The 12,523-nt window shown below is 38.8% G+C and overlaps 1 protein-coding gene across 3 annotated transcripts in view; it reads left to right on the forward strand.

The window, feature by feature from the left end:
• Positions 1 to 12,523, forward strand: part of TMTC1 (transmembrane O-mannosyltransferase targeting cadherins 1) — a 286,995-nt gene that overhangs the window by 63,062 nt on the left and 211,410 nt on the right. The gene's annotated exons all lie outside the window — the stretch shown is intronic.

The raw sequence follows: 12,523 nt of genomic DNA on the forward strand, positions 1-12,523 counted from the left end.
TTATTTAATTTCATTTATCAAAGCGTTGTAGTTTTCCTCATATAGATCTTGTGAACTTGTACTTAATTTGTTACATTTATACTTAAGTATTTCATTTTGGGGGGTGCTAATGTAAATGGCATTCTATTTTTAATTCAAAATTCCACTTGCTCATTGCTGGTATGGAGGAAAGCAGTTGACTTGTGTATATTAAGTTGGTATCCTGCAGCTTTCCTATAATTGCTTATCAGTTCCAAGGTTTTATTTTTTATGTTTTTATTTTTTTGTCTATTCCATTGGATTTTCTACATAGATGATCATGTGGTCTGTTTTTCATATCATTAGTTTTTATTTTTATTTTTTAAAGAGGAAATTTTAAGGAAAGGCTGCTTTTCTTTTTTCCATTTTTTTTTGGTCTGAGAAATACAAAATATTTTGGCAAATATGAAAAAATAATATAACTAGCACCCATATCATGTTTGGTCGTGTTTATTTCCAGGGTTTTATTTTCCCTCCTGAGGAATGGAACTATATTGGTACAGTTGAACTCTACTTTAACATTGCCTTTGGTCTCATTTCCTTTGCTGTCTCCTCAGAGGCAACGACCATTCTGGATCTTGTATGTACAAGCTGTTTTCTGAGACCACATCTTTCTCACTTGAATTATGCTTCAACCTCTGGTTAATCTAGTCATGTAGTCAATTTTCACATAGAAAATGGATTGAAAGGTCTGTGTGGCTGGGGAGAGAATGTACCCATAGGAATCTCCAGATTTTACCTTATTTTCATCTCCTTAGCCTATAGTCTGTAGTAGACCTGAGGAGTATCTTTAGATCTGGAATAATGCAGAGAGATCTAATCTGAGAAAGCCCCAAATTGTGTGAGGCTGACTCCGAAATTTCTTGTTTTCTCTTGCTTTTTTTTGTCACCTGTAACAACATCTGCCGTACAGTTGATTCTCAGCCCATTATAGGTGGATATGGCTCTGCTGGCCCCTGGGCCCCAAGACCCTCCTGATCCCTTGGCCCATCTGAGCCAACAGTGACTCTTAGCAATACTTATCTCAGCTTTTGAGGGTTAGCACTGGAGTTACAAGTGCAGTCACCTTTCTTCCTTGCCCATCAACTTTTATGCTAGAGTATTTTATGAAATGTCATCACTTCAACGAGTGTAACTTCATAAGTATTTACTAAACACATGCTAAATGATGAGGTGACAATTCTCTTATGGATATAATACTGAATTGCAGTAACTAATCCTCCAGAGGATACTGAGTATAGTTAATAATAATAACTAACATTCATTGAGTGTTTACTATATTCATACACGGCTTTGAGAGCTTTACATATATTAACTCAATCCTCTTAATAACTCATGGTTTGCTGCCATTATTATCCACATTTTACTGATGCAATAATGGGGCCATGGGGAGGATAAGTAACTTGCCCTGAATAATGTAGCTAATATGTACAGAACCTGGAAGTCTCATTCCTGCAGCCTGGCTCCTAAGTCTTTTCTTTTAAAATCAATTCACTATATTTTTCCTCTGCAAAGAGGCATTTGGTGAGAAATTTCATAACTTCAAAAAGTGATCAAGTTGCCAGTTTAAAGATGTTTCTCTTTGCAGAATGCAGAAAGTTATGTGCATTCATGCCTTTATGAGGGTCAGCCTTCTGAGTGGCTGTCGGTATTTCCCTCTGTCATGGGCTTTACCTCTGCTCACATAATTCAGCTTGGTTCTGGGCTTTACTGAGAACACGGTAGGTATATTTTTAAGTAGGCTGGAATAGCCTAATTATTATGATAGTAGTGAAATACTGTGGAGAAGCCGAACTCACACAAACAGATGTATCAAATTATGTTCTGACAGTGTTTACAACCAGTTGGGATAGCTGCGGAGGTTCCAGACAATCCCTTTAATCATAGCACAGTTTAAATGGCAATAGATGTCTTGAGGCAGAAGGATTCATACCTCCTAAAGATAATGACCATCACAGCATCTGTTGTAAAAAGCAAAAGAAGAAAACAAAAACTCCCAATAATCAATATTAAAATTAAAGTAAAATTAAGTTATTTTTTTTAAATGAGCTTTGTGAAAAATTGCTAGTGGCAATCCAGTAGGAAAAGCATGGCAAATTTGTGTGTTCTTAAAGCCTTTTGCTCAGACATTTCCATAATGTGATTCATAATACATATATATTTTCCATTTGGTTTGTGGAACTGTCAAAGTAACTTATGATCTTCCAGCTACTGCCACAGCCCAGAGGAAGAGTCTGCCAAATGTAAGGAAAGGAAAGGAGAAGGCCTGATATTCCGGGAAGGGGTCCGGGATTCATCCATGTGACACATTCTTGCGTCTCCTAGAACCCACTTGAAAAAAATCAGAGCATGTCAGTTAATCTTCAGGTTAGAAAAGGCATGTGGCCTTATTAGAGGCAGGCAAACTCAACAGGGTGTTCAACAGAAATAAATAAGTCCTGTGGACTTGTACCTCCCTGTAGTTTAAGAGACACATGAAAATGTAAGAAGGCAAAAGGCAGTCTTGGATTAGGAAAGAATAAATCATAGCTTAAATAGGTACCTTTTGTCGGCTCGGTGAGAAAGCAGATGTACCAAGATATATTTTAGGGCACATTAAGTTCCTGGGTTGAGCGAGAGAGAACAGGGATCATTGCATTATGCAAAGGTACAAACACTCCAGCAGCAATATCAGAAGCAAGTTACTTTCTTTAGTAAAATGTTGGATATATATCTTTAAAGAAAAATAAGTAAACATCTTTAGGTGCATTAATGTTCTGTGGAAACTGCAATGAAAAGAAAAAGTAGCCTTAGGTTGCCAAAACAAAGAAATGGGAAGCTTCCCAAGAAAAACAATAGAGTAACTGCAGAGCAATATTGAAACAGGTGAAGAAAAGAACATGATGTGCTGTGTACAGAAAAATTATTGATGGCACGGAAACTGAGGGAAAGGCTGATAAAGAGTGAATAGAAAAGTAGCTCATAAGAAATTCAAGCTCACACTGAGGCATAGAGCCAACCTGATTGCAAATTTTGTCAGGTTGCAGCCAGGAGACGGAAAAGGCAGGATGTGTTCAGAAGATGGAATATTTTATCTCAAAATGTGTTAATTCTGGAAGAAAAAGAGGCATGAGTGTGGTAACAACTGGGACTTTCGCCTAACTCTTGAGACCTCTCTGTGTCATCATAATGGCTGTGTTAGTCTTTGACATCAGGGATAAAAAGTGTGATAATAAATAAACTTCCTAGAAGGTATTAAGGATTTCCCCTTTTCTTATGTCTTTTATGTTAACCAAAGACATCCTCACAAGTGATGCAGCGAGGATAGTATGGTTCTGGGCCTGGAGAGGCTAACCCTGGTGAAGGTAGTCACCCTCTCAGGGCTCTGAGCAGGTGGGAAGGAGAACATGAGGTGGTACAGAGTCATACCCGCCTGGTTCTGATGTAATTGTGCCACCCAGGCCATCTGGGACTTGACAAGTCCGTTAATCTCTTTAGGCCTCAGTTTCATTTGCAAAATGTGAATAATAATAAGCATGTACCGATAGAGTTGTTTTCAGGGTTAACTAGATAATCAGCAGTGCCTAGCATTCTGTGTTTAATGTTGTGCTAGTTGCTTTTTATTTATTTGTCTCACTTAAGCCTCATAATAACATACCCAAGTTGGTTTTATTATTTCCATGTTTGACATGAAATAACCAAGTTCAGAGAAAATAACTTGTCAAGAGTAACACACATAGTCAGCATTTGAATCCAGGCCTTTCTTGACGCAGCTCCTTGTTCACTGTACTCTGAGGCTTAGCATATATAGAAGCAGACACTGGAGCATTACAGGGAACTGATAGCAGAGTACAAAGGTAGGCTTAATTCTGGAAGCCCTCTGGCATAATGGAATGATGTGGCTGGGTAAGAAGCCAGTTCAAATCCATATTGTCGCATTGAGAAGGTTGCATGAAGGGGGTGCGGTGGCTACGGCTGGATAGAGCTGGGAGTGTTACTTGACAGATGAGTACGTCATCATGTCGCTGTATACCACGACCCCTGTAACAAGATCTAGACCTCTCAGTGTGGCTAATAATAGGAACAAACCTAAAATATTTTTCTTTGTCCCTTGATACATGCTGAGCACTGTGCTAAGAGTTTTATTACTTATTGCTTAGAGAATTCTTTTGAGATAAGTGCTGTTATTGTCAACATTTTATGGATGTGGGAACCCACGGTTGTAGGTAGCAGAAGCAGGTTTAGAACAGGATTTGTCTGGCCTTAGAGGCAATCTCTGAATCTCCCATAGTGCCTTTCTCTTGGCCTTCAGAGATGGATTGGCTTTGAGCCCATCGGTTTACCTTCTTCTCCCCATGCTTTCCTACTAGAAGGGTTTGCTCAGCCAAACGGCTGTCCTCGCTTCACTGAACTATATATCCTGGGTTTCTGGTTGCCGTCGTTTGCCTTTCTTGTTGTTCCCCCTCCACATCTTCTTCTTTTCCGCTCACTCAGTAATTTCTTCCTGCTTTTGAACACTCTACCTTGAGCACGCAGCTCCGTCTGGTGGCCTTATCCTAAGACCCATTGAGCCTGGTAATTAATGCTTTACTGATTGTGCGATTATCACTTGCTACCATGTATTTGTAACCTTTATTATGTGTGCCCTTTTCAAAAAGATTTTAAAGCCTTTGTGGTGCGAGTCTTTTTTCAAAAAGGAATCCCAACAGGGTGTGATACCATATCTCACACATAGTTTATATTGAGTTTTTGAATCTTCTTCAAATGACCAATTCCAGGAAAAGAACATTCTGCTGGAATTAAAGAATCATAATACATTGCCTAGCTTTTGGGAATTAGACTAAAGTTGCTTGAATGTTGTAGTAGAGAAAAGGGAATGAGCAAAAGAAAATAGCAGCCAAGAAAAACTGTATCATAATGGAAGGAATATACTGGAACCACATGGGAATTGATATTCTGGTTTAGAAGAATTAGGTCAGCTGTGCCAAAAATGTTTAAACGGGTAACAAAAAGTGGTGACTAAAGTGACTGGAAAAAATCTGTACACATTTGTGTAGCTATATAGCCGCGTTCCTTTCCTTTTTTGTGTGTCTTAATGGACTCAAAGCATGAGCATTTTTTTTTTAGTTTCTTTATTTGGAGCAGAGGGAGGAGGGGGAGAGAGAGGGAGAGATAGAGGAAGAGAGAGAATCCCAAGCAGGCTCCACACTGTTGGCGCACATGACCCGAGCTGAAACCAAGAGTTGGACACTTAACTGACTGAGCCACCCAGGCACCCCAAGAACATTTTATTTGGTTATTGGATTTTTTTCAAGTAAATGAGAAGAGAAAATAAAATTAATATTAGGTTTAGAGACTGCTACATTTTCTTCTAGTACTTGCTTGAAAGGAGCACTTTTTAAACAATTTTTTTCTTTTTTCTTTCTTTCTTTCTTTCTTTTTTTTTTGTTCCAAGAACATAAACCTTACTCACTGCTGCTTTGCTATTATGTTGGTAAGAATCTACTTGCTAGACTTTTAGACTATTATTCAGCCCATTTCTTTTTTGAATTAAATTCTCTTTTAGTAAGAGCTAAAGTTCCCTGACAGAAAACTGCAGAAAATAGGTTTTCATTAATTTGACTTGACTACTCCCTAGTTACTCCAAATCCCAATTCATGACCTTTCTCAAGAGTATGTAGAATCCACTCCTGTTACCTTTAGTGTTAATAATGATGGGTCTTGCGGGAGGCCCTATTGTACTTTATTTGCATAAAGCAGATATTTAAAAACTCATGCTGAATATTTACAAATTCTAACAAAAATACAAACAAAATGAGGACCTTTCCCCCTTTTTGAGCAAATACCAAGTGGACTATCTCCTTGTGATCCTTCCCGTTTTTATATCCCAAATGAACCAGTATCAAGTTGACCTTTAAGATTTTGGAACCTAAGATTTGTATGTTATTAGTACCCATTACTGCAGATTTTCCAGCCTTTATTCAAATTGGGAGCCACTGAAGGAAGAGCAGGCGGAAACGCTTGTTAGTGTCAGGAAATAATTACGTCATCTTAGTGCTAATTCCCACCATCCTGTACTGCAGGTGGCAATGCTGTCGTCCTTTGCTGATCCTTCTCAGAGATGGCTCTTGAATGTGGAGTCCCTGTTTGCTTGCAGTAAATCTGACTTTGAGGGAAGGAAGAGTGGGAGAAAAGAATTGATAAACATCTCTGGTCTCTAGGCACGGGTATTATTTTGATGAAACTTTGAAGCAGATGTGAAAAGATTATTTTGCAAAGCCTCAAGCTTAGAATTTTAAGTGACACATATTACTGATAAGACATAGCTTAATCCATCTGCCCCCTAAGAAATGTGGTTGTTTTCCACAAAATGCATTTTAAAAGAGCACCAGCCAGGATATCTGTGGGAGGTCGTTCTTTGGTAGATCAGAGGAGTAAATGCTGCGTGCAGTGGTTTGATCTGACAGAAACGCTGCAATACTCACCTTCCCGTGTTTGTTTTTTAAATCTTTCTCAGGTGAAATGTTTTCAGAGCCTTGACTTTATTAAATGAAAATGAGTAGATTTGGATTCAAATCCACATAGCGCCTGTTTCAGCTGTGTGCTTCCACAAGGCTCCGATTGCCTTGTGCGGCTTACTCCCCATCCTTGGTCCCTGTCTGCACATTTGCTGTATGTAGTCAGCAGGCTCTTGGTGTAGCCTGTGGCTAGCACTTTTGATTCAAGACTGAGGAAACATTTGAATGAAAAGAGGATATTATATGTATCCATTTAGAAAGGTGCCTGCCCTGTGTTAGACACTGCATCGGGTCTAGAATATAAATGCCATGAGTGTGGGGACTTTGCCATTTTTATGTTATCTCTGTATCTTCAATAACTGGCAGTTTCAAATATCGTTGATTTGCAGGAATATTTATTGAACGGGTGGAAGAAGACATGGTGTATTGATGGGAGTCACATCAACAAAGAGATGGCGCATTCACATTAGGATAATAGGGTGGGGATTCTTTGCAAAGGGACCTCTTACAGGTGAGGGCAGTAACAGCAGAAGAGCTGTTATCACTCAGCACCTGCAGGATAGGTCCCTTTGAGACATTTGGTGGAGGCATCAGCCCCCATCTGTGTGGTGACCTGGCAAAGAGGAAGTATGGGCAACGAATCTCTTTCCTGATATATTTCCTCTTATTCCAGGGCTCCCCATCGTGAACTAGAGGGTAGGGTAACTCACTGATGTAGCCCATGAGCCAGCCTTCTGATATCGGGAGAGCTCTCAAATACACAGATCAAATTCCCTGCCACTAAGGAGTTCCCAACCCGTCAGGGAGACAGAGGAGTAAGCACACATTTTAACATAGTTAGAATAATGATCAGTAATTGTTAATTAGTACCCCCAAAAGAACACTATGAGGTAGGCATTGTGATGATTTTTTTACAGATGGAAACCGAGAGACAGGAAAGGTCACCGAGCTAGTAAGTGAGGGAATCGAGACTGGGAGCTGGAAGTTAGTCTCTAGATCTGCTTTGCTGGATTGCAAGAGTTAAATAGTGTGGTATAGAGCCAGGCTTTTCATACTCATATGCAGGGAATTTTCTGGGGGTCTTGTTTAAAAATAGTTCCTGATTTAGTTGGTCTGAGATGGTGCCTGAGCATCTGCACTTCTGCCAAATGCTGATCTGCTTTGTGTGGTGAGGGGTCAAGGGCCTGGTGATAGAAGAGTGGAGTCCAGTCGGTCTTAAGGATAAGACTGGTTAGCTCAATTTAGCTAATCTCTTTGCTTTTCCTTTTCCTGATATGTGATATGAGCAGTTGCATGATTTTGAATTCCCAGCCAAGCTTGCAAACCTTGCACACCCCTCTGCCCATGATTCAGACGTAGGAGGCTCCTTTCAGCTGTCATTGGTGCAGTTCTCCTGGTCCTGACCAGCGAGGAGGCTCTAGACAGGGGAGCTGGTGTGGACAGCCTCCTTCTCCCTACTGGCCGGGTTCAGATGACAGTGCTTGAGCTTCTGGACAGACAGGGGCTGCTCTGTGATCAGCTGTTAACTTCCACGTCTGAGAGGCTTGCCAGCATCTGGCGCTGCTCGGTTTTGCCTCATGGATTCTCATTCCCTGTCACAGCTGATTAGGGGGGGCTGGATCTAAAAACAGAGCCTGATACTCAGGGCACCACATTGTATGATTTTTATTGTGCTCTGTCATTTCAGCCAGAAACTGTGTTACTCCTATAAAGAATCCTCTAGCATCTTCAAAAGGCTCTTTTTCTTTTAAGAGGGTCTCTACTATTGGACGTGTAGAAGTTACTTAACTGTGTGGCTTCAGTTTTAAGCAGAGTCAGTACACTGCCTAAAACTCGTAATTTGAAAATTATTTTCCTTTTGCAATGCCTGGAGAATGCCATTGCTGCCGTGAGCACCTGCCGGTGGAAAGTGATAAACCCTCACTACTAAACACTGAAAAAACAAATGTCATTGTTTTGGTCCCCTGGGCTCCCAAGCTTTCCACTTGTGATTTGGGGCTCCCATTTTGCTGTAATCTACAGCAGCATATGCAATATGAAAAATCTCAGACTTTGTGTTTCAGAAAAATCACTCTAGGACTACAATACAGACCCCTTCTTTTTCTTTTCCTTCCTTTTGTTTTGATCATGTAGCGCTATAGCACATGCTCAATAAATCACACATCAAATTGTTCCAGATGCAGAGCTCCTGCAACATTATGTGTATGGGTTCCTTGCTGTATTTTGACATTTTGGGGTGATTTAATTGCATTTGATGATGCTCTCAGCCTAATCAGGCTGGAGCAGCAGTGTTATCTCCCTGCTCTGCTCAGCAGTGCCTTCTGGAAGATTGTGGAGAAGGATGTTTGCTGTCCTATTACCATGTTTCCATGATTCGTTATCTCTTTAACTGCATCTAGTGCTACTTATAAGTCATGCAGTTATTTGGAAGGGACAATCTTTTACATGCCCATTTAATTTCTCAAATTGAGCAGGTCTTTATAATTATATAATAATCTCTGTCATGAGAGCATTGCCTTACTTGGCTTTCTAATTTTTTCTGGTCTGTTGTCGGGAATATCTTTATTATGTACTGTTGATACCTAGTGATTATTCCTGTGGTGGTTTGAAACCATCATGTTAGCATGGCCAGCACTAAATCAGGGATGGGATTTTTGGATTGTTAAAGGATAAGAGGTACAATAGTGTCAGACATTGTTACAAAGCTTGTGATGAGTATGGAGAGAAGACAGGAAGTACTCCAAAAACATTGAAGGAGAGGCTAGGGCTGGGGAACACAGTTGGTCTGTACCTCTGTTTATATGCTTGTTGGCCATGTGCCTTATTTCCCCTTGAGCAGGCAGAATCAGATGTGGGTGGGAGAGGGCTTTATTAATAATCAAGGGAGAGCTTCTCTGGGGTTATATTAAGATGGGTAGGTGATGTGGAATCTCTATTACTGAGAGAGTGAATGCTGCCGTTAAATGTCCACAGTGTCTGTAAAGGGCAGCTTTCGTGTTACTTGCTTGTAACAATAAAGATGTCAGATGCAGCTGGTGAGCTGGTTTGAGACATTGAACAGGCAGAGATGAGGATGGAAATCAGGGGATGTTTTCATGAGATGGGCTGCTGCTTCTTCCTGCTCCTCAACTCTCTGCCTCTCTGCCCAGAAGCCCACAGTGCAGGCTGCAGCTCTCCCAGGCTTTTAGGGTCAGGTGGTGTCCCTGGGGACTTGACTGCATTGTTGTTTCCCAGAGCAGTGTTACGTGAACTAGAACACGGTGAATGTTCTGTAATTCCACTCAGGCCAAATACTTGGCAACCGGCTCCGTTGTGCTGTGGAATCCTGGGCCTGGGCGGGGCTGTATATAAAGGCTTAGGTCTTAAAAAAGTTGAGAATCCAGAATGGAATTCTTGTCCTTCCAGCAGGCAGCCTGTTCTTTGGATTCAGATGCACTTCTTTGAAATCGTCTTTGGCAGAAGGAAAAAAATGAAGCTTTGAATTTGAAGATTTGATTTCAACAATTGGGGGTCGTAAATGTCATTGTTTCCCCCTGGAAGTGAGCTCCCATGAGGACTTTGAAATGCTGTGTATAGAAGATGGAATGCTGTAGCAAATGATAGATTATTGTGAAATAGCAGATCAAATAAATATCTTTCCCGAAATGACAAAAACTTTATTACTGGAGCGTCTTGTCTCTGTAGGGCGTATAATTAATTATGAACCAAGCATAAATAATATATTTTATAGTACTTTTGTCATTCATCTGGGTATAGTGTTTTATAAACATGATTATTCACTGGTAGTCTTTCAGTTCTGCCTTTATTATGTGATGATCCAATAATTCAAAATGAGAAATTACTACATTAAGAGCTTGGCAGAGATGTGGCCAAGTGTTATAATGAATTTTAGGTTGTCATTTGTAATAAAAAATGTGAACTATATGGCACTTGAGCTCATGTTTGTTGGTTCACTTTTATATACTGTTTTTGTTTGTTTTGCTTTAAAAGTTAAATTTTGATTAAAGAATTTTATTAAAATTTGCCTAAAGTTTAAAGAATTGATAATGCGGTGATTCCTGTGAATTGAGTGTCCTCTCCCCAACCCATTCTCATCCCAACCTCCTCAGAGGTAACACTACCCTGAATTTGTGTTTATTTCCCCCTTTGTTTTCTTAATGGTTTTACCATAAATATGTTTGTATTCCTAAATGATAAATCTGTGTAAATTGGGACATGTGATACATATTATTTGGCAGCTTGCTCTTTTTACTCAACATTATGTTTCTGAGATTCATTCTTTGTTACTGTGGTACCTGTAGTCCACCATTTGCCTAGCTGTGTAATATTCTGTGTAGTGCTTCATAAACTACATAATGGCTCTATCACTGTTTTTCCAAAATATGATGGAAAGAAATCACAAATATAGTGCTTTTGTGAACGTTCTTTAAGGGTCTGATGCATATGCACATGGATTTCCCTAGGTTGTATTCCTATAAGTGACATTTTTCATGTCATAGGGCATGTATACCTTTGTCATTATTAATTAGGCCAATTTCCCCCCTGAAGCTGATTATAACAATATATACTACATTCAGCAAAGCATGTGTAATCATGATGCTCCATATTTTTGTCAACATTTGATATTGTCAAACTTTAACATTTTGTCAAATTAGTGTATGTGAAATCTTATCACCGTGTTTTAATTTTTTCTCATACATACTAATGGGATTATCCATACTTTCATGTTATTATATGCCACTTGGGTTTTTTTTTCTTTCTGGGAAGTGCCTTTTCAAGTCTTGCCAAATTTTTTTCCTATGGGGTAGTTAATTTTAATGTAGTAGAATGTATCAATCTTTCCTTTATTGTTTGCACTTTTTATGTGAAACCTTTATTCTGAAGAAATAGAGAAGAGATCTTTCTCCATCCTGAGGTCATGAAGAGGTTCTTTTACATTGGTTTCTAAACATTTTAAAAACATAGGTTTGACTTTTATATTCAGTCTTTACCCAAGTCTTCTTTACTTTCTTTCTTGGTTTTTGTGTAAATAAATGTCTCAGTGTGATTTGTTGAAAAGTCTAGTAATGTACAGTGCCTGAACTGTCATAAATGAAATTTCTATATATGTGTATATTTCTGGTTTCTCTTATGTTTCTTTGTCTTCCCAATGCTAATGCTTCCTAGTCTTAAATATTGTAGACTTAAAACAATCCGAATATCTGCCTGGATAGCTGCTCTATAGTTTTTTATAGAGTTGTCTTTCTTAATTTTATTAACCTTTGCTCTTCCCTTAAAATTTTACAAATTTCTGATTGGAATTATCTTGAGACTAAAGATATCATTTTGACAGAATTGACATCTTAATGATGTTGAGTTTTCCTGTCCATTAACTGGTATATCCAATTATTGAGGTCTTTATAGTGTCTTTACATAATGTTTTATAATTTTCTATGTAAAGCTCTTATCTTCCGAGGCTCCTTATTTTTTGATATTCTTATAAAAAATACTATTTAAAAATGACATTTCACCAACCTTTTGATGCTAGTATATAGGAATAAAACTGATTTTTTTACATAGATTTTTGTATTTAGCAACATTGCTGAACTCGAATAGTTTGTAAAATCTTTTGGGTCTTCTATGTTTATAATCCTATCATATTCAAATTACCTCTTCCTTTTTAATCTTTATAATTTTTACTTATTTCTCCTGTCTTAGGGCTTTGTCTCTGAGGTGAGAGAGGACACACTTGTCATTTCTTGATCTTTAAAAGATTGTGTTACTGATTACAAGCTTGATTACATTGTGGTCATAGAGTGTGGTCTGTAATATATAAATCTTCTAAGATTTATTTAGACCTATTTTATGGCCCATATATAATTAACATTTAGGAAAGCTTTATGTATTTTCTTCATTTGTGTATGGGTGCAAATTACTGCGCATTTTATTCTACCAGTTGTCGAAGTATTGGCAGCACTGGGGGCCCCCCAATACCCTTTTAAGGGGTCCATGAAATCAAAACTATTCTA

Source organism: Herpailurus yagouaroundi, unplaced genomic scaffold (assembly GCF_014898765.1).
Source record: "Herpailurus yagouaroundi ecotype Mexico unplaced genomic scaffold, PumYag 166, whole genome shotgun sequence".
In the NCBI taxonomy this organism is placed as follows: domain Eukaryota; kingdom Metazoa; phylum Chordata; class Mammalia; order Carnivora; family Felidae; genus Herpailurus; species Herpailurus yagouaroundi.